This window comes from Podarcis bocagei (assembly GCF_964188305.1).
Source record: "Podarcis bocagei genome assembly, chromosome: W".
Taxonomy (NCBI): Eukaryota; Metazoa; Chordata; class Lepidosauria; order Squamata; family Lacertidae; genus Podarcis; species Podarcis bocagei.
In genome coordinates this window covers 47165203-47192411 of record NC_138131.1, presented here as the reverse complement: position 1 = coordinate 47192411, position 27209 = coordinate 47165203, and the positions used below count along the sequence as shown (strand labels likewise).

General features: G+C 47.7%; 1 pseudogene across 1 annotated transcript in view; it reads right to left on the bottom strand.

Annotated features, from left to right (window-relative positions):
- Nucleotides 1–17803, bottom strand: part of LOC308578097 (protein CIMAP1C-like) — a 44706-nt pseudogene extending 26903 nt beyond the window's left edge. Inside the window, exon 1 of the transcript in view lies at nucleotides 17789–17803. The product of the transcript in view is annotated as a protein CIMAP1C-like (transcript). The remainder of the gene's footprint in view (nucleotides 1–17788) is intronic.
- Between the last annotated feature and the right edge of the window lie 9406 nt (nucleotides 17804–27209).

The window sequence follows — 27209 nt, the reverse complement described above, 5'->3', positions numbered from 1 at the left end:
GCTCAAGCAACAGTACCACGATCCCAAACAGCAGAAGGAAAACAATAGAAATGATTAATAGCAAAATAGCCATGTAGAAAACACACCAAAAGAAACATGCAAGGGGAACCAGCAGGCAGGAGTTGGGGAAATAGTTTCATGTGTGTTGATAGCATTAAGCAAAGCCCCAATAAACAGCGCTTAGTTTAACTATGGAACTCCCTCCCACAGGAGGCAGTGCTGACCACCAACATGGATGGCTTTTAAAGAGGACTGGATAAATTCACAGAGGAGGATAAAGCTATCAATGACAACTAGTCAGGACAACAGTGGAATTTGCTGCCAAGGAGTGTGGTGGAGTCTCCTTCTTTGGAGGTCTTTAAGCAGAGGCTTGACAACCATATGTCAGGAGTGCTCTGATGGTGTTTCCTGCTTGGCAGGGGGTTGGACTCGATGGCCCTTGTGGTCTCTTCCAACTCTATGATTCTATGATTCTATGATTCTATGACTATGTCCTGCTTCTGAATACCAGCTGCTGGAAACATGGGAGGAGAGTGCTTGGATCCTGCTTGCAGGTTTCCCACAGGCATCTGGTTGGTCACTGTGAGAACAGAATGCTGAACTAGATGCCCTTTGGCCAGATCCAACAGATTCTTATGTTCTTACGTTCTTATTTGTTCGCAGCAAAGCACACTCACCATTGATGTGTGGAATTTGCTGCCACAAGACTTGTTGAACCTAGGATAACTCAGTTGGTGCAGCATGGGACTCTTAATCTCAGGGTCATGGGTTCGAGCACCATGTTGGGTAAAAGATTCTTGCATGGCAGGGGGTTGGACTAGATGACACTCATGGGCCTTCCCAACTCTACAGTTCTGTGATTCAATGATGGACGAAAGGCTAGATAGGGATCTCCATCCTTTTCAGTAACATGCATTTGGGGACCCATTTCTTCATCATTGACCATATATTTGCATGGTGGAAGTATTGGTGGAAGTCCTGACCCACCAGCTGAAGACCTAGATGGCATTGAAGGGGGAGTATTTATTTAGCTAGTTGTTTTCTTACATTTATATCCTGCTTATTTTTGGCATGAGTAAGCTGTCGCCTGCCCTTTTCCAGGTACCAAAATACTGATTCCAGACATTCCAAGCATAAGTCTGACCCTTCCCCCCGGAGAACCACAACTGTGTCCACCCTAATCCCAGAGCCCTTCAGGACAGAGGAGCAGAATGAAGGGAGCACCACCTCCAGAGCATGAGACCAGGCCTGATCCCTCACCCTGAGCACTTTGGAGGGGGTGGGGAATAAAACTTAAATACAGGGCACAAAAACAATGCCTTTTGTCATCTCCTTGTAGTGGCATGGTCTGTGGGGCAGCATTTGGAGAATACAAACAATTTCTTCTGTGTCTTTCTAATTCTCTGGAGTTTCTAAGAGAGGTGGCAACTGGCCTTTGCATTGCTATGCTCCCTAACCCTAATCATGCTAATACACAGCAAACAAAGGTCTTAGGATTTCAGTTACCAATCAAAGTAGCAATTGGTTGTGTCAGTCACCCATACCGCTGATGCTGCTTCTCTGGATGGAATGGAAATCTGGATGTAGATTTCAATAAGGAGTGGGGATGTTACTCAGCTTTCCAATTCCTCCTCTACCCCCTCCTTTTTGGAACATAAACAATGCCTCATGTCGCAATTCGCTCCCAGGTTGCCCAGGCGATGCTGATGCAAGTGTGGAACCAGACTTGTTTATTTCCATATTACCATGGTTCTGGCAGAATACTCTCCCTCCCCCTCCCTCCCTCCCTCCCTCCCTCCCTCCCTCCCTCTCTCCCCCCCCCTCTCTCTCTCTCTCTCTCTCTCCCTCTTTGTGTGCTGCTAATACAAGTCCTCCTTCCTTGCAAGTTACCAGCCGGGGGGGGGGGGAGAGCCACAAGCCCAAAATACCACATTTTGTTTCATAAGACCCATGGGCATAGCTAAGGGGGGGGGGACAGAGGGCAGCTGCTCCCTATCAAATAAAACAATAGAAATACTTAACTGACCAATCATGTCATTTCTGCCCCGCTAACAAAAGTCCTCGCTATGCCCATGCTAAGACCATGTTCCCCATTCCTTTGCCTTCATATGATATAGTATTCATTGATTTTTTTTGTTCCATTTTTTCGTTTTATTTGCAGCATTTGTATTCTAACCTTCCCCCATTCCCAGGAGCTCAGAGAGGGGTGTTTGCACAGGCTGCCTGGGCAACAATGACCACATCCCAGTTAAAATGAAACAAAAAGTCCAGAAAGCATAAAAAAATGAACCTCAAAGCAAAAGAGAATGTTTCTCAATATGAACAGAGGGATGGAGAGGAAATTCAGTTCCCTTAACATGAAACTGACCCAATTCACCCTTCCTTAAACAAGAGGCACACTGAAACGCAGCTTTCTTTTGAAATTTGCACTTCTTGGAATTTTGCCACATGGTTCTCCAACAAAAAACAATGTGGACATACTGTCAGGGAACTGACATCGGAGCAGAGGGGAGAGGCGAGGCTCCCGGACTCTGCAGGAGAGGGGACAAGTAAGGGAAGAGAGAGAACGTCATCTGGGGAAGGAAGTCCAGGTGACACCAGGAAGAAGGGAGAGGCAGAGAGCAGCTCGGACGTGAGGCTCCGAGACTCTTCCAGTGAAGTCAGTGAGGAGGGTGGAGGACCACCACTCGGCACGCCCACTCTGCGCAGAAGGCTTCCGCGCAGAGAGGCGAGGCGAAGGTTGTCTGTTAAGGAATTCTTTTTTAAAAAAAAATAAAATATTTATTGCAATTTTTTAAACAACGAACAAACCACCAAACATATAAAATACCATCACCATACAGACAGAAAAAGTCAAAGCAAAGTTAAGAAATAAACAAAGAATAAAAGAAGAATACATATAAAACACAGTTGTTCATAAGTCATATTTTCATAATCTTTGGACTTCCCCGCATCTCCCTTCCCTGCGTTCTCAGTCACATAGTTATAGACAGCAATTTATTACCTTATTTCAATTCTTATTTTGTAAATCTCGGATATTATGTCCCAACTTTTAAATAACTTTATCGTAAATTAAACTGCTTGATTTAAACATAATATTGCTTCAAATTTCATCATTTCCTTAAACCTCACTTATTCTCATATATTTTACAACAAAGTTTCTGCTGCCGTGTTACTTTCAATTGTGCATTCTCCTAACATTCATACAGTTTGTAGTGTTTTTGTAAATAGTCTTTAAATTTTTTCCAATCCTCTTCCACCGTCTCTTCTCCCAGGTCCCGGATTCTGCCAGTCATTTCAGCCAGTTCCATGTAGTCTATCAGTTGCGTCTGCCATTCTTCCAGTGTGGGTAAATCTTGGGTCTTCCAGTGCTCTGCAATGAGTATTCTTGCTGCTGTTGTTGCATACAGAAAAAAGGTTCTATCTTTCTTTAACACCCCTTGGCCGACAATGCCCAAAAGGAAGGCCTCTGGTTTCTTAAGGAAGGTATACTTAAATACCTTTTTAACTCATTATAGATCATTTCCCAGAAAGCCTTTACTTCCGGTCGGCGCCAGCGTTTATGGCGGTCCTCTTTCCGAGCTCCGGAGGAGGACTGCTCCACGAGTTCGGGTCTGACCCGCTACGGCAAGTGGGGGACCCCTAAAATCACAGGCGCGGATGCCTGTGAACAAGGAGACTCGGTGGGCACCAGAAGCGCCCCCCTTTACTGCCTTTTTAAAGGCTCCGGAACGGCATCGGGAGAGCGCGGTGCTGAGAGTCGCTACCCAGCCCGCAGAGTGAAGCCGCGTCGCCATTGACGGAGAGCGCCGATTCCTTCCTGCAAATTGAATTCGGATTGAAAACCCCGTGAGTAGGATTGAATGACTATCGGGAACTTTTAAATTTAAATTGGAAATTTGGCCGGAAACGGGGGAGGTTAAAATCAAGGAAGTCTGCCTTCCCCCGACTGCATGACAGATGAAGCAACGAAAAACAAAGAGCTGCATCTGAAGGGAAATAACAATAGGACTATTTAAGCCTGGCATTTGGATATAAATCTCCTCTCTAGCAGGCAGGGGCAGAGGGGAGGGAAAGTAACCTCATTAACCTGCATGATTTTTGAAAGAGAAAAACTTTCCGCTGCCTCAATCCCCTGAGACGGACTGTCAAAATAAGATACCAGGACAGTGAAAAGATTTTAGAAACTTGTTACAAGGCTACATAGTTGAGGACTTAACTGATACAAAGTTTTGGGGTTTTGCTGCTACAATATACCAGACTGGACTGTGTTGACAGAGAAACTACATAGAAAAAGTGTTGCAGCATTTATATTGAAGTTTCCTGGTTTCTTTGTTCTATATTCTTTGTTTCCTTCACTTGGACATTATGTTTTGCCCCCTCTAGAGGGCTGAGAAGTAACAGTTGCAGAATAACAGATTAAGACAGTGGGATTTTCCATTTGGAAATTGTTCCTGTGAGAACGTCCTTGGGACATGAGTGGCCCAGCAGAGGAGATAACTACGAGAGCTAAAGCAAAACAGCAGCAACAGCAACAGAAGAAAAGAGGCTCAATATCAAGTTTAACACCGACAGGTGCAGCTGGGCAGGAAAAAGTGACGGCTGTCTCCATGGAGTCAATGACACAGGCGTTACTCAAGATAAATCAATCCCTGGAAGCTTTGACACAGCAGAGTACAGAAAATTCACAAAAACTAACAGAATTAACAGCAAGGCTGGATTTGAATACGAAAAGTGTGATATCCAACACAGAATCTATAAATAAACTGATTGAAGAAAACTCGGCAACACGTAAAATCGCAGAGGATGCCAGAAAGATTGCTGAGGAGACACAGGAAAAATTAGAACCGTTTTCTAAAAAAGTGTATGAACATGATGCGGCCTTGTCTTTGATGGAATTACAGAGAAAGGAGAGAAATTTGAAATTAAGACTAATTCCTGAAAGTGAAGGAGACAGCCTTGTGGAGTTCCTTACACAAGAGTTTTCTGACTTTTGGCAGGAAGAATTGGAGGAAGAAGAATTTAAGATAATAACAGCATTTAGACTGGGCAGGAGACAAAACAGAAAGACTCCGAGGGATTGCCTGATTACTTTCAGATCCAAGGAAGAAAGAGACAAAATACTGAAACTAAATTACCAAAAGGCCTTGGAAATTGGAAATTCTCATATACAGATTTTTAAGGACATCCCTGAATATATTTTGGAGGTGAGAACCTTCTATAAAGATCTGGTCTACCTGCTGAAAAAGAACAACATACTCTTCAGGTGGGAGTTTCCACAAGGACTGCCCTTTAACTACAAGGGAAAGAAGGTGAAAATAAAAACAATTCAAGACAAAGAGAAATTCTTGGAGAGAAACCACGAGGATCTGCAGAAGGGAACGGTAGACCCAATCTCAGAGCAAAAAAGAGTAGTGGACATTCTGAATCTATCATTTGGGCTTAAACCACCACCATCAGAGGAAGAGCAACAACTTGGAGCGGTAGGAGGAGTAAGTGACAAATAACAAGATGGCCCTGCAATTCCTTAGTTGGAATTGTAATGGGCTGAACATGCCCACGAAAAGACGCCAAGTTTTTCATATTTTGAAAAGAGAACAATTGGATTTGATCTGTTTACAAGAAACCCATGTGACCAGGGTACACAGAAAACTACTTATAAATAAAAGATTAGGACAAGAATTCATCTCATCGGACAAAGTTAAGAAAAGAGGAGTAGTGATTTATGCAAAAGAGAAATTGGCCCCAAAAATGATGTTTAAAGATGAACAAGGAAGATACCTGGCAGTGGAAATACAAGTACAAGGAGAAAAATTGTTAATAGTTGGAATCTATGCACCAAATGAAGGGAAGGCGGAATTCTTCAAGAAGTTGCATGAAACTCTGATGGATTATTTGGACTATAACGTAGTAATTATGGGAGATATGAATGGTGTGGTTTCTACAAATATGGACAAGGCACAAAGACTGACAATCTCCAAGGAAGGGAGACTTCCGAAGACCTTCTTTGAAATGACTGAAAATATGGACTTAATAGATATTTGGAGAACAAGGAACCCTCTCGAGAGAGAGGGAACTTTTTTCTCTCAAGCAATGATGACCTGGACCAGAATCGACCAAATTTGGATTACTAGTGGGATGGCTCCAAAGATTAAAAAAATAGAAATCTGCCCAAAGACTTGCTCCGACCATAACGCCGTGAAGATGGAGATGAAACTTACAACAACTGGTCAATTCAGATGGAGGATGAATGACACCCTGTTTCGAGACGAGGAGATCCACAGAAAGGCCCAAAAAACCTTAAAGGACTATTTTGAAATAAATTTAAAGGCCGATGTAGAAAAAAGAGTGATCTGGGACGCAAGCAAAGCTGTGATGCGAGGATTTTTGATTCAACAAAATTCAATAAAAAAGAGAAAGCAAAATGAGAAGAAGGAAAAGATTTTGGAAAAGATAAAAGAAGGAGAGAAAAGATTAAGATCAAAACCAAAGTCCCAGGAGATTTTGAGAGAGATCAAGCTATATCAAACACAATATATGGAATTGATGAATCAAGAGATTGAGTGGAAGATAAAGCAAATGAGACAAAAGACATTTGAATCGGCAGATAAATGTGGTAAACTTCTCGCCTGGCAATTGAAGAAAAGACAGAAACTAAATACAGTTACAAATCTAGAAGTGGATGGAAAGAATATATCCAAACCCAACGAGATTAGAAATTGTTTCCTGAGTTATTTTAAAAAGTTATATTCACAAGGATCACAGAATGAAGAGGACATAGATGAATTCCTTAAAAAATATGGATTACAAAAAATCTCTCATCAAAGTAAGGTGGATCTAAATCAGAGAATAACAGAACAAGAGATAGAGGGTGCCATTCAGAACATGCAATTGGGCAAATCTCCAGGACCAGATGGACTGACTTCCAGATACTACAAAGCTTTGAAGGAGTGGTTGGTGCAACTGCTAAAGGAAGTCTGTAATGAGATTTTAGAGGGGAAAAGGGCGCCAGAATCGTGGAAAGAAGCGTATATTACACTCATACCAAAGACAGAGACTGAAAAGACTCAACTTAAGAACTACCGCCCAATATCATTACTTAATGTGGATTACAAAATTTTTGCAGACATTTTGGCAAAAAGATTGAAAAGAGTGTTGATGGAGAAGATTCATAAGGACCAAGCAGGCTTTCTCCCTAAAAGGCATTTATCAGACAATGTGAGGAACATAATAGACATTTTGGAACTACTAGAGGTGAATATAAACACTAAAGCAGTTCTGATTTTTGTGGACGCGGAGAAAGCCTTTGACAATATCTCTTGGAGTTTTATGAAAAAGAATCTTCATGGGATGGGGGTAGGCCAAGGATTTGAGAATGGTATGGGTGCGATATATTCTGAACAAAAAGCTTGAGTGTAAAGTTGCTTAAAGTATCTCTGGAAGCACTTTCTAATCTCCACAGGATTCTGAATGTTTTTCCCTTCAATCTCTAAGTTGGTAACCGTATTTAGTTTTTGTCTCTTTTTCAGCTGCCATGCTAACAGCTTTCCACATTTATTTGCCGATTCAAATGATCTTTGTTTCATTAACTTGATTTTCCACTCCACTTCCTGATTTATCAATTTAGAGTATTGTACTTGGTAGAGTTTAGTTTCTCTCAGAATCTCCTTTGACTTCGGTTTCGATCTTAACTTTTTCTCGCATTCCCTAATTTTCTCCAAAATCTTTTCCTTTTTCTCGTTCTGTGCTCTTTTCTTTATGGTGTTCTGTTGTATCAGAAACCCCCTCATTACAGCTTTACTTGGGTCCCAGATTACTCTTTTTTCCACCATGGTGTTCAAATTTATTTCAAAATAGTCCTTCAAAGCTTTTTGGGCCTTTTTGATAATCTCCTGGTCTCTGAGCAGGGTGTCATTCATCTTCCATCTAAAGGAGCCGGTTGTAGTTAGTCTCATATCCATCTTTACTGCGTTATGGTCGGAGCAAGTCTTTGGGCAGATTTCCACTTTTCTGATCTTGGGTGCCAGACCTCTAGTTATCCAGATTTGGTCGATTCTTGTCCATGTCAGTTGGGCTTCAGAAAAGAATGTTCCCTCTCTTCCTAGGGGTTTTTTTGTCCTCCAGATATCAATCAAGTCCATATTGTCAGTCAGTTCAAAAAAAGTTTTAGGTAGTCTGCCATCTTTTGTCAAGCTTTGGCCATGTGACTTATCCATATTTGTAGACACCACCCCATTCATATCTCCCATCATAATGATGTTATTATAGTCCAGATAGTCCAGCATTGTCTCATGCAGCTTCTTATAAAATTCTGATTTCCCTTCGTTCGGTGCATAGATTCCCAGTATCAAGAACTTTTCACCCTGGGTTTGAATTTCGATTGCCAAAATTCTTCCTTGTTCATCTTTAAAAAGGAATTTTGGTGATAGGCTCTCCTTTGCATAAATCACCACTCCTCTCTTTTTGACTCGGTCTGATGAAATAAATTCTTGGCCTAATCTTTTGTTAATTAACACTTTTCTGTGGAGCCTAGTCACATGTGTTTCCTGTAGGCAAATAATGTCCAATTGTTCTTTCTTTAATATATGGAATATCCTTCTCCTTTTTTCCGGGGAATTTCCACCATTAATGTTCCAGCTAAGAAGTTGCAGAGACATCCTGGGCGAGTCTGTTATTCTGTAGAGGGTGGTGTTTCTTTCTTCTGTTCCTCAGATCCCAAAGGTGTAGGTGCAGGCGGTGGCGGTGACCAAGCCTCAGGCCCTGTAATCACTTTCTGAAGGTCTTCTCCGTAATCATGCAGGAACTTATCTTTATCCTCGGGTGTTTTAATTTTCACCTTCTTCCCTCTGAATGTGAAAGATAATCCTTGAGGAAATTCCCACCTGAAAAGGATTGAGTTACTTCTCAACAGTTTGGTTAGTTCTGTATAGGTGGTTCTTAGATCCAAAAGTTGTTTAGGGATATCTTTGTAAATTTCCGCTCTCCTTCCCTGGATTACAAGTGATTTTTCATAATGTAAGCTTAGTATTTTATCCTTCTCTTCCTTAGATCTCAAAGTAATCAAACAGTCTCTGGGTCTGTCCTTCCTTGCTACTCTTCCAAGTCTGAAGGCACTAACGATTTTAAAGTCCTTGTCTTCCTCCAAGTTCCAAAACTTGGAAAGTTCTTTTGTCAAATATTCCGTTAAATTCCCTTGTTCCAGTTCTAAAATTGATCTCAGCCTCAGATTATTTTCCCGACTGCGTAATTCAATCATAGACAGGTAGGCCTGATGTTCACCAATCTGTTTAGTCAGTGGTTTAACCTCCTCCTTCACTGCTTCCACTTTCTGGTTAACTTCCTCAGCCAATTTACGATTCTCTGTGGTAGCTTTACGATTCTCTGTAGTAGCTTCAAAAAGCTTCCCAATTGATTGTGCATGTAAGGTCACTTGTTCAGTTAATTTATTTAGGCTGGCAGTATTTTGGTCAATCTTTGCCGATTGTACATCCACTTTTTTGTCCAATGTTTCCAACTTCTCCAAGATTTTGTCTAGTACTGATTCGTTTCCTCCAGCTGCCATGCCTTCTGATAAAGTCAGCTCAGTTTCTAATTCTTGTGTTCCCAAAACAGTAGGAACAGATGATCTGCGCAACTGGGAAGTTAATGTTGATTGAGTTAATTGTTTAGCTTTAGCTTTGGCCGATCTTGTTTTCCCAGTGCCACTCATTCCACTCCTGTCTACGTGCCAAGGTCAAATTTAGTATGCTCCCATGGGAATCCACAAGCTCAGAGAGTAAACAACAAGTTAAAGGAAGAAAAAAGAGAAAAAACAAGTCCCAACCAGTTGTAAATCCAAAATCCACCAGGGGGAGTTCAAACAAATCTTGAGGAGAACAAAGGAATTTTTTCCAATAGTTGTTCCAAAGCGTAAAAGCTTAAAAAAGTTTTGCCAAAATCCAACAGTATCCAACCACTCATAAATTTCAAGAAAGACCTTCCGCTCTTCTTTATAGCCAGCAGAGTGAGTCCTTATTTAAACAAAGTTTCAGGAAAAGTGCCAGATAATAGTGTTTCAAAGTAGCTAGTCCAGTAACACTCAAAAGTAACAGTTCAGAGTAGCAAAAATCAAGTCCGCAAACTGACAGCTCTAATAGTTTGGCAGTCAAGTACCTGGGTTTCTTTAAATAATTTTGTAAATCCACAGGGAGAGGAAAAACTAAGTTCAAAGCAAAGCAGAAAAAAAAAGTTTAAATCCCTTAGTACCTATAGCGACAGTTCAGGTCATGCACGAAATTGAAACTTTTAAATTCCTCTTCAAAGGCTTCAGATCAAAGTAATTCTTATGCTGGAGGAAATTTAGGAGACACCCACTCACGGATTCTGCTAGCGACTAAGCAGCAGCGCAAAGGGCTGCTCAGTCAGGGAAAGACACAACCACACCTAAGCGGTTTGGAACGGCTGGAGATTTACACACAAGCAACCCCATTTCCCGTGACAGCAATCCGTGAGTCCTTTACGTTGCTTGTGTGCAAGAGGACCGGGGTACAGTCATGAGTCAAACCGGAGGAGCCGGCGCAGGAGAGGGGGCCAAAGGCGGACAGAGTCTGGAGGAGAGAAACCAAGACTTGGAGCAGCAACTGGCTCTACTAGCGGCGCGGCTGGATGAAAGGAGGACACATGACGCCCAGGGGAAGATTACCCCCATCGCAAGAAAGGTACGGGGACTTGTGCGGACTTTTGGGGGCAACCCCAGAGATTATAACGCTTTTAAGACTGAAGTGCAGTATGCGCTGGATCTGCAGCACGATGACTTTGCCGACGATGGGGGAAGAGTCGCTTTCGTGGTGGGGCACCTGCAGGGGAGGGCCAGAGATTGGGTCCGACCCTTAATGGCGGCAGAGAACGCGGCTTTGAAGGACCTGAGAAAGTTTTTTAGCGCGATGGATCACATGTTCGCGAGCGATGTTGAAGAGAGTGTGACTCGTAAAGAACTGATGGAGTGCAAACAAGGAAACCAGTCAGTGAGAGAGTACTGGTCGAGATTTGCTATGCTGATCCATAAACTTGGGTGGGATCTGAGTTCTCAACCAGTACAAATGTTATTTGAGGAGGGCTTATCCCCTTGGGTGAGAGACGAACTTTCCCGCTCACCCCGCCCGGAATCGATGGACCAGCTGACCAAGTTGGCGCTCGCTGTAGGAGTCAGGCAAGAGACGCGCGCGCTGGAAAGGCGGGAAGGGAGAGCAGAGCGTTGGCATGACAACCGCACTCCAGACGTGCCAGTGTCTACTGTGCCACCCGAGGAGCCAATGGAGATTGGAGGAGCGCGCGCGTGCGGGTTTTCAAACTCCAGCGAGGTGCGTAAGAAGGAGGGGAAAACCAGTAAGAGGTGTTTCCTATGCCAGCAGCCGGGACATTTTGCCAGAGTATGCCCTCAGAAGAAGGCGTGGCAAGGAATGGTGGGGGCAGTGGGGAGTGAGGAGGAAAAGAAAGAGGCTCCGGGAAACGGCCGTGCTTGGCTGCAGGAAGGAGGGCACAGCAGCCAGGCGAGCAACCAGTAGTAGTGCCCAAACCAGACCCCCCCCCCGAGCAGCCATCGCAATAGAGGTGGTGCTAGAACTCCCAAACGGACACCCCATCAAAGTGAAGGTGCTGCTGTATTCAGGCAGCTCTTGCAACTTCTTTAGCAAGGATTTTGCGCTAGAACACCAGCTACAGGTGGTGCCTCTAGAACATCCCCTGCAAGTAACCACGATAGATGGGAGAGAACTTTTGGGAGGGGAAGTGACCCACCAGACCCCGCCCATGAAAATGACAGTTTCCAGACACACTGAGACAATTGTCTTTCACGTAGCCACCTTAGCAGGACCACCTATCATACTGGGAATGAGTTGGCTGGCACTGCACGACCCAGTAGTAGGGTGGCACCAGCGGACAGTCACCTTTGGGTCAGCTCACTGCGTAGAGCATTGCCACGGAGGGGAAGGCCTGAGGATGGCAGTAGCCAGGGTGGCAGGGATGGCAGTAGGGGAAAAAGGGAAGATACCACCTCAGTATGCGGACTTGGAAGAAGTCTTCAGCGAGAAGGAGGCGGATCGGCTACCCCCCCACAGGCCCTTTGACTGCCAGATCAACTTGCTCCCAGACGCTCAGCTGCCAGTGGGCAAGCTGTACGCCATGTCAGATAGGGAGATGCAGGAATTGCGGAAGTTTATTGACAAGAACCTGAAGCGAGGGTTCATAAGGGAATCGAGGGCGGTGGGGGGTAGTCCAGTGTTCTTTGTGGACAAGCGAGACTCCCATGAGCCCAGGCTCGTAGTGGACTACCGTGGATTGAACAGGGTGTCGGAACCAGTGACCTTCCCAATGCCCAGAATTGATGACATTTTGGCCAGGGTAAGGAAGGGGAAGATTTTTACCAAGCTGGACCTTCGGGGGGCGTACAACTTGATAAGGATGAGGGAGGGGGATGAATGGAAAACCACCATGTTCACCCCTCTGGGAGCCTTTGAGTACTTAGTTATGCCCTTCGGATTACAATCGGGATCGAGCACCTTTCAAGCTTTCATGCACCACGTGCTGGGGTCCCTGCTGTACAAGAATTGTGTAGCCTTCCTGGACGACGTCCTAATCTACTCAGAGAACGAGGAGCAGCATGTAAAAGACGTCAGGGAAGTGCTGAAGAGACTGCAGGAGCACCAGCTGTGGGTCAAATTGGAGAAGTGCCAATTCCATGCTCGAGAGGTGGAGTTCCTTGGCTATCGGTTGTCAGACAAGGGCTTGGCCATGGACCCGGGGAAGGTGCAGGCTGTGCTAGAATGGAAGCCTCCCAAGAACAGGAAGGACGTGCAGAGGTTCTTGGGGTTTGCAAATTTCTACAGGAAGTTCATCAAGAACTTCGCCCATCTAACGGCACCCATAACGGATTGTCTCAGCAGTAAGAAGAAGTTCGAATGGACAGAAGAGGCCCAGCGTTCCTTTGAAAAGCTTAAGAGGGCTTTCGCGTCGGAAGAGCAGCTCCTACATGTGGATCTGCGGAAGCCGATGAGGCTAGAGACGGACGCGCCAGACAGAGCTGTGGGGGGCATATTGCTCCAGCAGGAAAATGGGGAACAGTGGAAGCCGTGTGCCTTCTTTTCCAGGAAGCTGAACAAGTCAGAGCAAAACTATACAGTGTACGATCGGGAACTGCTGGCAATTCACGAGGCCTTTCGACGATGGAGACATTTTCTCATAGGCGCACAGCACAAAGTCCAGGTGTGTACTGACCACAAGAACGTGGAATATTGGAGAACGGCGAGAGTGCTGAACCAACGACAGGTGCGGTGGGCACAGGAGTTTTCCAAGTTTGATTTTGAGATTAGGTACGTGCCTGGGAAGGAAAATGTCAGAGCAGACGCCCTCTCCCGCAAGCCCGAATACGCAGAAGGGGAGGGAGGGCCAGAAGCACGTCATGTCATTCCCGAGGGCAGATGGGTGTGTGGGGGAGTGTTCGTCGGGAGGCAAGAGCTGGCCGGGTTGACGAGGGATGATCAATATGCACAAACCAAAATCCGAGAAATTGGTATCACTGGGGAAACTCAGGGGGGGGGGTTCGAAGTAAAGGACGGGGCACTGTACTATAAGGGTGCATTGTACATACCTGAGGGGGATTTGAGGAGCAGAATACTCAAACAACTGCATGACAACCCCACGGCAGGACATTTTGGACAACATAAGACAATGCTACTGGTCACCAGGCAGTTTTGGTGGCCACGGGTGAGGGAAGATGTGAAGGAGTATGTACGTGGGTGCCAGTGCTGCCAGAGAGCGAAGGGGGAGAGGACAGCACCTGCAGGGTTACTGGAGCCCTTACCCACACCAGAGAGGCCATGGGAGGTGGTATCAATTGACTTTATGACGGACTTACCCAAAGCCAGGGGGAAAACGGCAGTAATGGTGGTAGTTGACTTGATGACCAAAATGTGCCATTTTATTGCGTGCTCGCATGCGGTGACTGCAGAAGAAACAGCAAAGCTGTTTGTAGAGCATGTTTTCAGGTTGCATGGCGCCCCCTTGAGGATTTTATCCGACAGAGGCCGGCAATTCACGTCCAGATTCTGGAGGAAGCTCATGAGTCTGCTGGACGTCGAGGTTGGGTTCTCAACGGCCAGACATCCAGAAACCAATGGACAAGCAGAGAGAGCTAACAGCATACTTCAACAATATCTACGCTGCTACGTCTGCGAGAGGGAGAAGGATTGGGTGGACAAATTAGCGCTGGCTGAGTTTGCATACAATAATGCAGAACATGTGTCCACAGGGATGAGTCCGTTTATGGCGAATTACGGGTGTCACCCCAGGGCTTTCCCCGGGGAAGGGGAGGGAAGTTGGAGTGTTCCCGCAGCTGAAAAATTTTGGAAGAAATGGAGGCTTTACACCAACAGCTTAAGTTAAACCTGGAAAGGGCCAAGGAAGAGTACAAGAGGCAGGCAGACAAGCACCGCAGAGAGGGAGAAACCATAAGAGTGGGGGACCAGGTGTGGTTGTCTACCAAAGGGTTGCCGTTCAAAGGAGGGTGCAAGAAGCTAAGGCCAAAGAAACTGGGACCGTTCGAAGTAGCCCAGCAAGTTAATCCAGTGGCCTTTAGGCTCAAATTGCCATCTCACATGAAACTGCACCCCATGTTCCACAGGTCCTTACTCTCACCGTTCAGGGAGGGGAGGGAATTTCTGGGTCAGCAAAGTGAAACACCCTTGCATCCACAGATGGAGGAAAGGGAATTCAGTGGCCATGCAGCTGAAATTCTTGATTCCAGGTGGAGAGGGGGACGAGTGGAATATTTGGTGGCGTGGGAGGGGGAGCCAGAAGCGGAAAATGCATGGGTCCCAGCAGAAGAGATTAGGGATGAGTATCTGCAGGAGGAGTTTCATAGCAGGTATCCGGGAAAGCCCAAACCACCAGAGAGGTTCTGGGGGGAGCAATTTGGCACCACCGATGAAGAGGAAGAGTTTGAGGGTTTTCCCGCCTCCGAAGAGGAGGAAGGGGAATTGTCCGAAGAAGAATCCGACTGGGGAGATAGGGGAGAGAGAAGAGACAGCAGCAAATGGAGAGGGGTGTTTGAATCATCAGATGGAGGGGAGAGTTCCTTCCGGGGGTTTCCTGCATCACCGTCCGAGGAAAGGACGGGGGGGTTGGAGGGCCCTGGGAGGGAGGTGGATGTCAGGGAACTGACATCGGAGCAGAGGGGAGAGGCGAGGCTCCCGGACTCTGCAGGAGAGGGGAAGAGTAAGGGAAGAGAGAGAACGTCATCTGGGGAAGGAAGTTCAGGTGACACCAGGAAGAAGGGAGAGGCAGAGAGCAGCTCGGAGGCGAGGCTCCGAGACTCTTCCAGTGAAGTCAGTGAGGAGGGTGGAGGACCACCACTCGGCACGCCCACTCTGCGCAGAAGGCTTCCGCGCAGAGAGGCGAGGCGAAGGTTGTCCGTTAAGGAATTCTTATGCTGGAGGAAATTTAGGAGACACTCACTCATGGATTCTGCTAGCGACTGAGCAGCAGCGCAAAGGGCTGCTCAGTCAGAAAAAGACACAACCACACCTAAGCAGTTTGGAACGGCTGGAGATTTACACACAAGCAACCCCATTTCCCGTGACACATACGTTAGGGAAAAGTGTGCATCAAAAATACATATATTTGTGGCAATAACAAGCAGAAATGTGTTATTTTGGGGAAAATTGCTTGGAAAGAAATTAGGGGAAATGAGAACTAAAATTGTGTGTGTGTGTGTGTGTGTGTGTTTATTGGCTTATATAAACAAGAATAACATTATACAAGTTTTCTCATGTCATTAGTATGTCACAAAAATAGCATAATAATTGTGGAAAAATATCTGCAACATATGTTTCATTATTAGTGATCAGTGTATAAGTTCTTGGTTTATGAACTGGTTTAAACAATTAGGAAGAAGAAGAAGAAGAAAAAGACAAAAGAGGGAGAGGGGTGGGGTCGGGTGGTTATGCTTCTCTTATTCTACTTACCACATTTTTCGCTCTATAAGACACACTTTTCCCTTCCTAAAAAGTAAGGGGAAATGTGTGTGCGTCTTATGGAGCGAATGCAGGCGGGAGGCTCTGCTCAGTGCTCCCTTTTATTAGCCGTGTGGAGCTTGTGTGCGGCTCTTGGCTTTTCCCCAGAGAAAGAGCGCTTCACAGGCTCTTTAAAGGGAGCACAGGTCTTGGGGGAGCCTTAGCCATGCGCAAGTTCTCCCGGGCAACAGAAGCCTTCATCCTGCTGCCGGGGGCTGCGTGTGGCTATCCCAGAAGCCAGGACAGCAAGCGGGATCACTGCGATCTCGCTTGCTGTCCTGGCTTCTGGGATTCAGAATATTTTTTTTCTTGTTTCCTCCTCCAAAAACTAGGTGCGTTTTATGGTCTGGTGCGTCTTATAGAGCAAAAAATATGGTAGTGTGTGTGAGGGGTTGTGTCAGCATTACTTGTATGAGTTCTTTTACTATTCACTTGTATGGGGAATTATACTTAAAATTATATAGAACACAATAACTATACAGTGGTACCTCGGGTTACATACGCTTCAGGTTACAGACTCTGTTAACCCGGAAGTAGTACCTCGGGTTAAGAACTTTGCTTCAGGATGAGAACAGAAATTGCACGGCGGCAGTGGGAGGCCCCTTTAGCTAAAGTGGTGCCTCAGGTTAAGAACAGTTTCCGGTTAAGAATGGACCTCCGGAATGAATTAAGTTCTTAACCCGAGGTACCACTGTATATGAAAATGAAAAATGGATATGTAGGTCAACATTTAATTACCCTAGAATCATTTTATCCAATTCATCCGAGCAGAAGCAACAACCACTGGACAGATGATCTTAGGATTCAACATGCTAATTTCCAGCAGTGTTCTCAAACTTGCAATTGCCAGTAGTGTGGCACCTCTGTTTTTGGTTCAATATAACAATTTAAACATTGTATATTTGTCTATTAAGGGTTTTTCCCCAAAGCTAAGTACAACAAAATAAAATACAGATACAGAAGTATGCAAAGGAACACAAATGAAACACAAAAATTTCCTTTGCTGGGGGCAGCATGGAAGAAAAAGAAAAATTGATGTCCTCAGAAGGCATGTAAAAGGTGAGTTCAGGTAAGTGCATCAGTTAGACAAGCCATAGGTTCTGAAAAACCATGGGTACAATTAAAAAACCTACTTTTTTCTTACAACAGTCTTCCAAGGTAGGCCAGTATCACTTTCCTAACATAGCAGTGAGGTGACTGAGACTGAGAGGGAAGGTTCTTGCATCAAGTTACAAAATACATAAGAAGCTGCCTCGATACTCGCTCAGAATATCTGAATGGAATTAAATCTATCTATTCCGAACAATTCGCTAGATTAATAATGACCGCTCCCCGCTTAAAATGGGGGGCGCCCTTTGCGTGGACGCGTGCAGCCCCTAGATCTGGAGCGGCTCCAACAGCATAGGCTTGGCTTTGCCTTCCCTCAGGTGGGATACCTGGAGGTCTCCACCTACCTCAGTCAGTTGTCCAATCCCACCTGGGGGAAGCGTTGCCAAGGAGACCAGGCCAGGTAGGGGAGGGATTACCTGCCCACACAATAGAGGGAGGATCTTACCTAGGAATCCACACTTGGCTCCAGAGCTTCTCCAGGAAGGACGTCGCTGGACTTCCTCGCTCCAAAAGGAGGGATCCCAAGGGATAACGGGGGTAATGGACTTCAGGATACCCCTTCAAAAGGGGATCCTTTTCCTTAGGTGGGCCCTGATGCCCTGGGGTGTTGGGTGGTGGCACGGGGGCCCCACTAGCTGCCCCCCCATGCCTGCGGGGGCGTGTGGGCCGCGGGGGGGGGGGAGGCAACGCCACGCGCAGCCCCTTCCCTTCCCCCACCAGGCCTGGCGGCCCTGGGGTGCGGCGGGTGGTGGAGGGGGGTCCCCGGTCACCTCCCAGGGCCTTGGTGGCCCCCAGATGGCCTTTTCTAGGCCGCAGGGAGGCCCGCGGCGTTTCGTGAGGCCTTACTAGGCCTCGGGGGGGCTCCTCCGTGTCCCCCAGCCCTGGAGCCTCCCCCGGGCGGCGGGGGCCTTCCCGCCGCCCCCGTGATCGCCGGGGGGGGCCGCGGGCCCCGCTGTTGATTTTAAGCAGAGTCTCGTGCCCAGCGGAAGGATGAGAAGTACGTGCTGCATACTCTATATTGCTTTATTTACAGTTCAAAGCTGGTATATTACAGAAAGACATCTTGCCTCTGCCGGAGCAGAAAAGCATCCTCTCGACAGCTCGGAGAGAATCACACAGTGAAAAACAGGAAACCAGTGTACGTCACATCCAGCTTCCCTTTCCCGTGAGAAACTCCAACAGTACAGACTGTGGAATGTAAACACCTGTCTCGTGACAAGCCCTTTCGCTGCACAGTGAAGCAAAGCAGAAACCAACATCCTCCCCCTTTCTGTGAACATCACTGGGCAGCGTGTTCGTACAATATCAGTACAAACCCAACTTCTGTACATAGGTACAGTGTTGATCCTTTGATATAATCTTGGACAATACATCAGCAGGAATTTCATTACCTGGCATATAGGACACCGTTACGAGTCCCTTCTGAATACATTCCCTAGCATGTTGCACCTTCAATTGCAAGTGCTTCGTGCTTTGCTTACAACCTTCCGAATTCAGCAAAGCCAAACATGCTTTGTTGTCCTGGTAAACCTGGATTGGACATTTGACAGGAATTTTCATGTCTTTGCACAATTGTAACAACCATTCACAATCCTTAAGTGAATAAGACAGTGCATTCAGTTCAGCTTCACAAGTACTTAAGCTAACTGTTGTTTGCTTCTTGCAAGACCAATCAAACAGACCCTGATTGTACATGTAGCAAACTCCAGACGTACTTTTCCTGTCTGCAGTGTCACTTCCAAAACTTGCATCTGCAAATATCTCAAGACCACCAGACTTCTGATTGTTAAGTCTCAGTCTGTAATGCATAGTGCCTTTCAAATACCGCGCTATGCGTTTCAGAGCTTTCCAATCCTTGACACTAGGATTGTTGACTTGTCTGCTTAGCAAATTACAGCTAACAGCAATGTCAGGTCTTGAACATCTGGCAATGAAGTTTAGCTTGCCTAGAACACTTCTGTACAGTGTAGTGTCAGAAAACGCTTCTTCAGTGTCATCTACCTGATAACCTGTTGTCATCGGTGTGTCTACAGGGTTAGCATCCATCAGGTTTAGTTTGCTTAACACATCAGCAATTTTTCGTGACTGGTGTACTAGAATGTTACCATCTTGATCTCTCTCTATTTCCAGAGATAGGTAGTTGTTTACGTCACCAAGATCTTTCATGTCAAAGTGCTCTTTTAGTTGAGCTAGGGCGTTATTGTACATTGCGACATCTTTCCAAAAGAATAATAAATCATCAACATAAAACAAACAGTACAGTTTCTTTTGCCCCTCCTCTTTGACAAATACACATGGATCAGCTTTCCCTTGCTGAAAACCTAGAGAAAACAATACTTCAGTGAGTTTTGTGTGCCAACACCGTGCACTTTGTTTGAGACCATAAAGGGATTTCTTCAGAGCACAAACAAATCCCTGTTTTACCTGTACGCCATCAGGTGGAAGCATATAAAGTGATTCATTCAGAGATCCGTACAGAAAAGCTGTATTAATATCATGGTGACTAATGTGTAAATTTTCCTCTGCAGCTAGCTTGAGCATAAGCCTAATGCTCTCATACCTCACAGTGGGTGAGTAGGTCTCGTGATAGTCCTCACCTGGTACCTGTGCAAAACCTCTGGCTACCAATCTGGCTTTGTGTCTGACTATCTTGCCATTTTGATCTGTCTTCGCTTTGAAGACCCATTTGCTTCCAAGCAGTTTCATTCCTGGAACTACTGGAACTAGTTCCCATGTTTTGTTCCTTTCTAAGGAATCAAGCTCAGCCTTCATGGCATTTAACCATGGCTCAGCTTCCTTTGAATCCAAACCCTGGATTTCTTGGAAACTTGAAGGTTCAAATACCTTCTTGGAGCTTTTAACAGCTGTTACTGCTATTGTAGCAAACTCATCAGCAAATCTCTTTGGAGGTTTGCCTTTTGTGGCTCTCTGTGACCTATGAATTAGCCTTAAGTCTTCAACATTCTCCTCTTCCTTCTTAGGAGAAAAACGACCTATTGTGAACAATGGTTCCTCCAATTCTTGATCAGAGCTTTCAGAGGGTCGCATAGAGGCTTTCGCACTCTTGAAATCCTCTGAATCACCCGATTCAGTTTCAGATTCAGACTCAGAATCTTCATCAGTGGGTTGTTGTGGTTGCTTTTGACTATCCTCAGTCTTATCACCGTCATCAGGATAACATTGGAAAATTCCCACATTCTCCCCCCACTTTGCATTGTACTCAACACTTCTCGTGAGCTTTATTGTCTTAGAGTCAGTCATCATTATTCTGTAAGACCCTTTCTGATAACCTAGAAAGATACCATGCAATCCACGCTTGTCTAACTTGGAGTTTTGTGGTGAGCGAACCCACATGTCCGAACCAAAAATCTTCATGTGTTTGATGTATGGCTTCTTGCCAAACATCTTCTCATAGGGGGTACAACCAATCGCTGAAGATAACCTGCGATTGTAACTGTAAACAAAACACGAGAGAGCTTCGGCCCAATAATTCTCTGGAAGATTGGCATCATGCAGCAAGGTTTTTAACCCTTGAAGCAATGTCTGATTTGCCCGTTCCGCAAGTCCATTCTGCCATGGCGAGCGAGGACTAGACAAATCGTGTTGAATTCCTTTCTCAGTCAGAAAAGCTTCAAACTGCTGAGAAGTGAATTCTCCCCCGCGATCACTGAAAAGAGTCTTTATCTTCTTACCATGCACATTTTCCAACCAAGCACAGAATTCCTTGAACCTAGGAAAAGCCTCTGATTTCTGTTTGAGATTGTACACAAAAATATATCTAGAAAATGCATCAATGAGAACCATGAAGTACCTATTTCCACCCAAAGAGGGCGCTAGTGGTCCAACCAAATCAGCATGAACAATCTGGTATGGTTCTGTAGCTTGCCTACTAGACACCTTACCTTTCGCAGCCATTTTCACCTTGTTTGCTGCGCATGCTTTGCACTTCATGTGGTACCTGCAGGGTTTAATAGTCATATCTTCAACCAAGGTAGGCATTTTAGATACTGCCTCAAAATGCAAATGACCAAATTTTCTATGAAAATCATGAATACATTCTGCATGCAAACTTTTGTTAGAACCTGCAATGCAACAAGTGTCATCCTTTTCAACATCATCATAATACAAAACAAACAAACGATCAACATATTCAGCATGCAATACATAATCATTTTTCTTTGTGATGATGCACTTCTTGTTCTTGAAGGACACGTCAATGTTCCGTTCATTCAGCTGTCCAACGCTGAGCAGATTATGATTGGCGTCTGGCACATAAAGTACATTCTGTATCGATAAGTCCAAACTGTGAAGAACAACAGTTCCGTAGCCTTTACTTGGAATAGTGTGGTCATCCGCCTGGTGAATCGCACCTTCCTGCGGTGTAAAAGACACAAACAGTCTCTTATCGTTGCACATGTGGTGGGTTGCCGCTGAATCAACAACGAAGAAAGATCTAGACGTCTTCTGGACCTCTGCAGCCTTTGGAGTGAAGCGTGAAACCATAGCCTTGTGCTGCGTTGTCCTAGACACCGGACCTTTGCCTTTGCCTCGGCCTTTTCCACGCGATGAGCTTTCGCTGCGCTGCTCTGTCTTGGCCCTGGGATATCTGCATTCCCTCTTCATATGGCCTAGACGTCCACACGAGTAGCATTTCACTGCCTTCAAAGCTTTGGCGCCATCTGGTGGTTCCACTGCACTAAGGGACGACGTCTGTGAAGACTCCCCCTTGCCCATGCAGCTAGCACCCCGGCGATCCGCTTCATTCAATATCACGGCAGTTACATAGTCCACTGTCAGCTGAGCGGTTGGCTGCACAGCAATCTGGGTTGCAACAGACTCCCAACCTGAACCCAAAGATTGTAGTATCATGAAAGAATACACAGCCTCTGGAAAGTTCAGTCCTCTCTGTTGCAGCTCATGTCTCAGATTTTGCATCTCCATCAGATGTAAACGCACATCTCCACCTTCAGCAAGAGCCATATTATGCAGCTTGTTAAAGTAAAACATAGTAGATCCAGCTTCTGTCCTTAAGTGAGCCTCTCTCAAAGCGTCCCAAATTTCTCTGGCTGAGGTCTTATCACGCAATAGACAGAGCTCTTCTGGGGATACTATCAATGTAAGCGTTCCCCGTGCTTTGGAATCCTTAGCTTCCCATGCATCTGTAACTGGAACTGGGGGGGGGGGGTCTGTAATCACCTCAAACAAACCCTCTTTCCGCAGAATTGCCTCTGCATACAGAACCCAGTCGGCATGGTTTTTCTTGTTGAGCGTAGGAATCCCACAAGCATCCTGAAGGGCCATCATGACTCTGGCATTAGCCTTCAGCGTCATATATGCTGCTTTAAATCTTGCTGCGTCACTGCTGCAGCTGCTTCATTCCAAAAGCGCACTTAAAAGTTACTTTCGATTTCCCCAGCATAGTGACTTGTGCCTGGGAGCCTTTTGCCTGTTCCCGGCAAAACGGCTTTAAATGTTCAAAGTCCAGCCATAAAGCAATTAACTAGAAGCTGGCAGGCTGCCCGGAGCAGTAGCACATACCTCATCAATCACTTTTACGCGCAGAGCAGATACCGTTCCGATCTGTCCCTCTGCATTCCGATCCTTTGCCGGCACTCCGATTCGACTTCTGGAGCCCATAACCACGTGTTCATTTAAAGCAGAGTCTCGTGCCCAGCGGAAGGATGAGGAGTACGTGCTGCATACTCTATATTGCTTTATTTACAGTTCAAAGCTGGTATATTACAGAAAGACATCTTGCCTCTGCCGGAGCAGAAAAGCATCCTCTCGACAGCTCGGAGAGAATCACACAGTGAAAAACAGGAAACCAGTGTACGTCACATCCAGCTTCCCTTTCCCGTGAGAAACTCCAACAGTACAGACTGTGGAATGTAAACACCTGTCTCGTGACAAGCCCTTTCGCTGCACAGTGAAGCAAAGCAGAAACCAACATCCGCCACGCGGCCTCCCCCGGCTCCGGAGGGCTGCCTGGGCCGCAGGGAGGCCTGGCTGGGCCTCGGCGAGGCCTTGCCGCATTTTGCAGCCTAGCCGGGCCTCTGGCGGCCCTGGGGCCTTTCCTGGGCGGCGGGGGCCTTCCCGCCGCCCCCGCGATCGCCGGGGGGGCCCGCGGGCCCCGCCACACGGCCTCCCCCGGCTCCGGAGGGCTGCCTGGGCCGCAGGGAGGCCTGGCTGGGCCTCGGCGAGGCCTTGCCGCATTTTGCGGCCTAGCCGGGCCTCTGGCGGCCCTGGGGCCTTTCCTGGGCGGCGGGGGCCTTCCCGCCACCCCCGCGACTGCCGGGGGGGCCCCGGGCCCTGCCACGCGGCCTCCCCCGGCTCCGGAGGGCTGCCTGGGCCGCAGGGAGGCCTGGCTGGGCCTCGGCGAGGCCTTGCCGCATTTTGCGGCCTAGCCGGGCCTCCGGTGGCCCTGGAGCTTCTCCTGGGCGGCGGGGGCCTTCCCGCCACACGCACAATCGCTGGGGTGGGGGTGGGGGCGCGGGCTGCGGCCCGTGCCCTCCCCGGCTCCGGGAGGCGTAACCGGGCCTCGGAAAGGCTCTGCTGAATAGTGCGGCCTAGCTGGGCCTACAGCGGCTTTGGAGCCTCCCCTGGGCGGCGGGGGCCTTCCTGCCACCCCCCCATTCCGTGGGGGGGCCGCGGGCCACACCGCATGGCCTTCCCCCACCTTTGGTCAGCCTTTAAGGCTGCAGGGAGGCCCTGCCGCCTCATATGGCCTACACCAGGCCTCTGGCGACCCTGGAACCTCCCCTGGGCGGCGGCGGGGGGGACCTCTGCAGCTGGTGGGCATACCCGCCTCCCCCCCCAGATGGCCCCGGGGGACAGTGTGTGCCTCTGCTTGCCCCACCCCCCCATAAACCGTGGTGGGGCCTGCTTAGTGGTGGCCCCAAGTCTGCAGCCATTTCAATGGCGATCGCATGGCAGCAGCCATTGCGCCGGTGACTACATGGCGGCGGCCATCCTGGATCTGGCTGCAGGGGCGGTCATGCTTCGGTGGTCCTTAGGCGCACCTATGGCCTCATCAGGTAAGTATTGGTTTTGCATCTCACTATCATAGCTTGCCAGCAGGTGCAGTGGACAGCAGGCATCGCGCTCATTATCGACGAGGGGAGACTGCCCATGGACCTCAACTGAAATCTGTGCAGTGATTTTCTAAACTATTGCTTGTTTTATTTTGCAGCCTTTAGTAGCGATCCCTGCTGCGACTCAGTCCTTGCCTTATCTCCTCCCCTCCCATTATTTGAACCCTTACCTTTATCACTAGTGTGTGTTTGCAAATTGATAGCGGGCATTTTCTACCAATCATTGCCCCCCCCCCTTGTTCTACGGATTCCCTAGCATACCCTACTCTATTAGCCCCACACCATGCCACCAAAGCGTCAGGCTGCTTCTCCGCCCCGCATTAGAAGGGGCACTGTAAGGGGCGCGTCCACCAAGCCTGCCCAGATACAGGCCACTGAACAGCGTAAGGCGCGTGCGACCAGGGAGGAGCAGCCCAAGAAGACCGCGCCCAAGAGGGCAGCAGCACCTAGAGGGTCTTTTGGGTCCATAAGCCCACTAGCCATGGCGAGTCGCGCCGGCAAGGGCTCGGCTGCCAAGCCGAGATGTACAGAGAGCTCCTCCTCTACCCGCTCCTGCCTTAGTAGCAGTCCCTCGCACCCGGTGCGTGGAGACAGTAAGGATAGGACCATTGCCCGGCTGAGGCGCCGCCTGGAGCAGCGGGATTCGCGCACAGGGCGCTCTGGGTCACCTCACAGCCGCAGGCAAGGGCGCAGTAGCAGCTCCGCTGACCGCCGTGTCCAGGAAGGCGCATCACGCTCATCATCCCTAAGTCGCACAGATCGCGTCATCGTGGGAGGAAACACCGCAAATCCAGGAGGAGAGCCACAAGTCCAAGAGGGACTCTTCTGGATCATCTAGTTCCTCAGGTAGGTCCAGCTCCACTGATAGTACACGGGGGGGAGCATCAAAGGCTATTGGGTTACAGGCCCCCACGCCCCAGGGCTGCCGCACTGGGTCTGGCGGTGCCGCAACCGGAGGCACAGGCGTGAACATGGTGCTATTGCGCTGTGTGGTGAGGAGGGCATTGACTCCAGAGGTAGCATTAGGAAATCCAACTTCAAAAGAACTGACCAGCCCCCAGGCCTTCGCCTGCGCGAGAAGTTGCGGGAACGCATCCTTAATGGGGAGTTTGTGGATTTGTTTGATCTGCTATCCCCTGCCTCTTCGACATGCCTAAAATCTAAATCCGCCAAGCAGAGGAAAAAAGATAAAAAAGTGAGTGTTGAGCGTACCTTTCGTAATTGGCTCACTGCATACACCACTTACATGGGTATTATAGTCGCTAGTTACCCTGACAGGGGTTGGCACCTGACCAACTACCTACTTATCATCCTAAAGGCTGAAGCCATGTATGGGGGGGGAGGCGGCACTTGCCTATGACCAGGCATTCAGGGAGCGGGCGGCAGGGGACGACACAGCTAGATGGGATATCGAAGATGATGACGTGTGGTCTGAGTTGGTTGCCCCATTCTTCAAGAAAGGGTCTGACAATGTGAAACAGTCCAAATACCAATCCAAGGCCCCCAAGAGATCTTGCTGGGAGTATAACAACGGTTCCTGCTTCAGAGAAAAATGCCGATTTGCTCATAAATGCGAGCGCTGTAGTGGATCTCACCCCACCACAAAATGTTTTTGGGGGTAGAAGTTTTTTCAAGGCTCCCGCGGATCAGGCGCAGGCACATCTCAAGACAAAAGAGAGGCCGGAGCCTCTACAGGCTCCTCTGGCACACTGCAAAGCAAAAACAATGCCCGCAAATAGTGTTCTCCTTTCCCTAGCCCCCTCACCCGTATCTATATCAGCAATGCTGCCTTTTTACTCCAGTACCCCAATAAAGAGGCAGCAAAATACATTTAGGAGGGCTCTAGGGAAGGTTTCCACATCCCAGTGGTAGTCACCCCTTCATGCACCAATCCCCCCAACCAAAAGTCTGTCTGAGATATGCCACACATTGCTGAGAAGAAGATCACCAAAGAACGTTTGCTGGGGCGAGTGGCAGGTCCCTTCTCAGAACCTCCATTTCCCACCCTCATAGTGTCTCCACCAGGTATCGTGCCTAAGAAGGCCACAGGCGAGTTTCGATTAATACACAACCTTTCTTACCCAAAGGGTGGGTCAGTAAATGATGCCAATCCTCAAGAACAATGCTCAGTCAAATATGCATCTCTTGATCAGGCAATCAGGCTGGTTAGGGAGTGCGGCTCGGGCGCGCTCATGGCAAAATGTGACATCGAATCGGCCTTCCGTTTGTTACCAGTCCACCCCAGGGACTTCTGGTTGCTAGGTTTCAAATCATATCTGGGTATTGAACTGGATTCTGTCAGCCAAACCTCTTGCCTGCCCCTGGCCGAACTCGCCACGTTGAGGGAATTGGTTACCACCACGATGGCCCAGAAAACGACTACGTTGCATCAGGTCCAGACACTCTTAGGACACCTCTATTTTGAAGGCAGGGTTATCTCGCCCAGTCGCGCCTTTTGCGCACGCCTAGCCCGTCTCATGGTTGGCGGTGTTGCCCCCCACCACCACATCAGGGTCACTCATACCATAAGGGAGGACCTCAAAATGTGGCTGACCTTCCTGAAAAGTTACAATGGGGTATCCTTTTGGCGAGATTGGCTGCTGCTTAAGGAGCAGCTACAGGTGCACTCTGACGCCTCTGGTCGCTCTGGCTTCGGTGTCTACCTCAGGGGTCACTGGCGTGCGCAGCCTTGGCCGACATCTTGGCACGCGGAGGGCATTACACGCGATTTAACTTTTCTTGAGTTCTTTCCAATCCTAGTAGCTCTCCGGGTTTGGGGGACCTTCTCAAGGACACCAAGGTGTGCTTCTGGTCAGACAACCAGGCGGTGGTAAGAATCATGGCGAAGCAATCTGCAAAATCCAACAGGGTAATTCGCGTGCTCCGTCTCTTCGTGCTGGAATGTCTGAAAGGTAACATCACCTTTTCCGCGCGGTTCATCCCGGGCCTCAATAACGACATT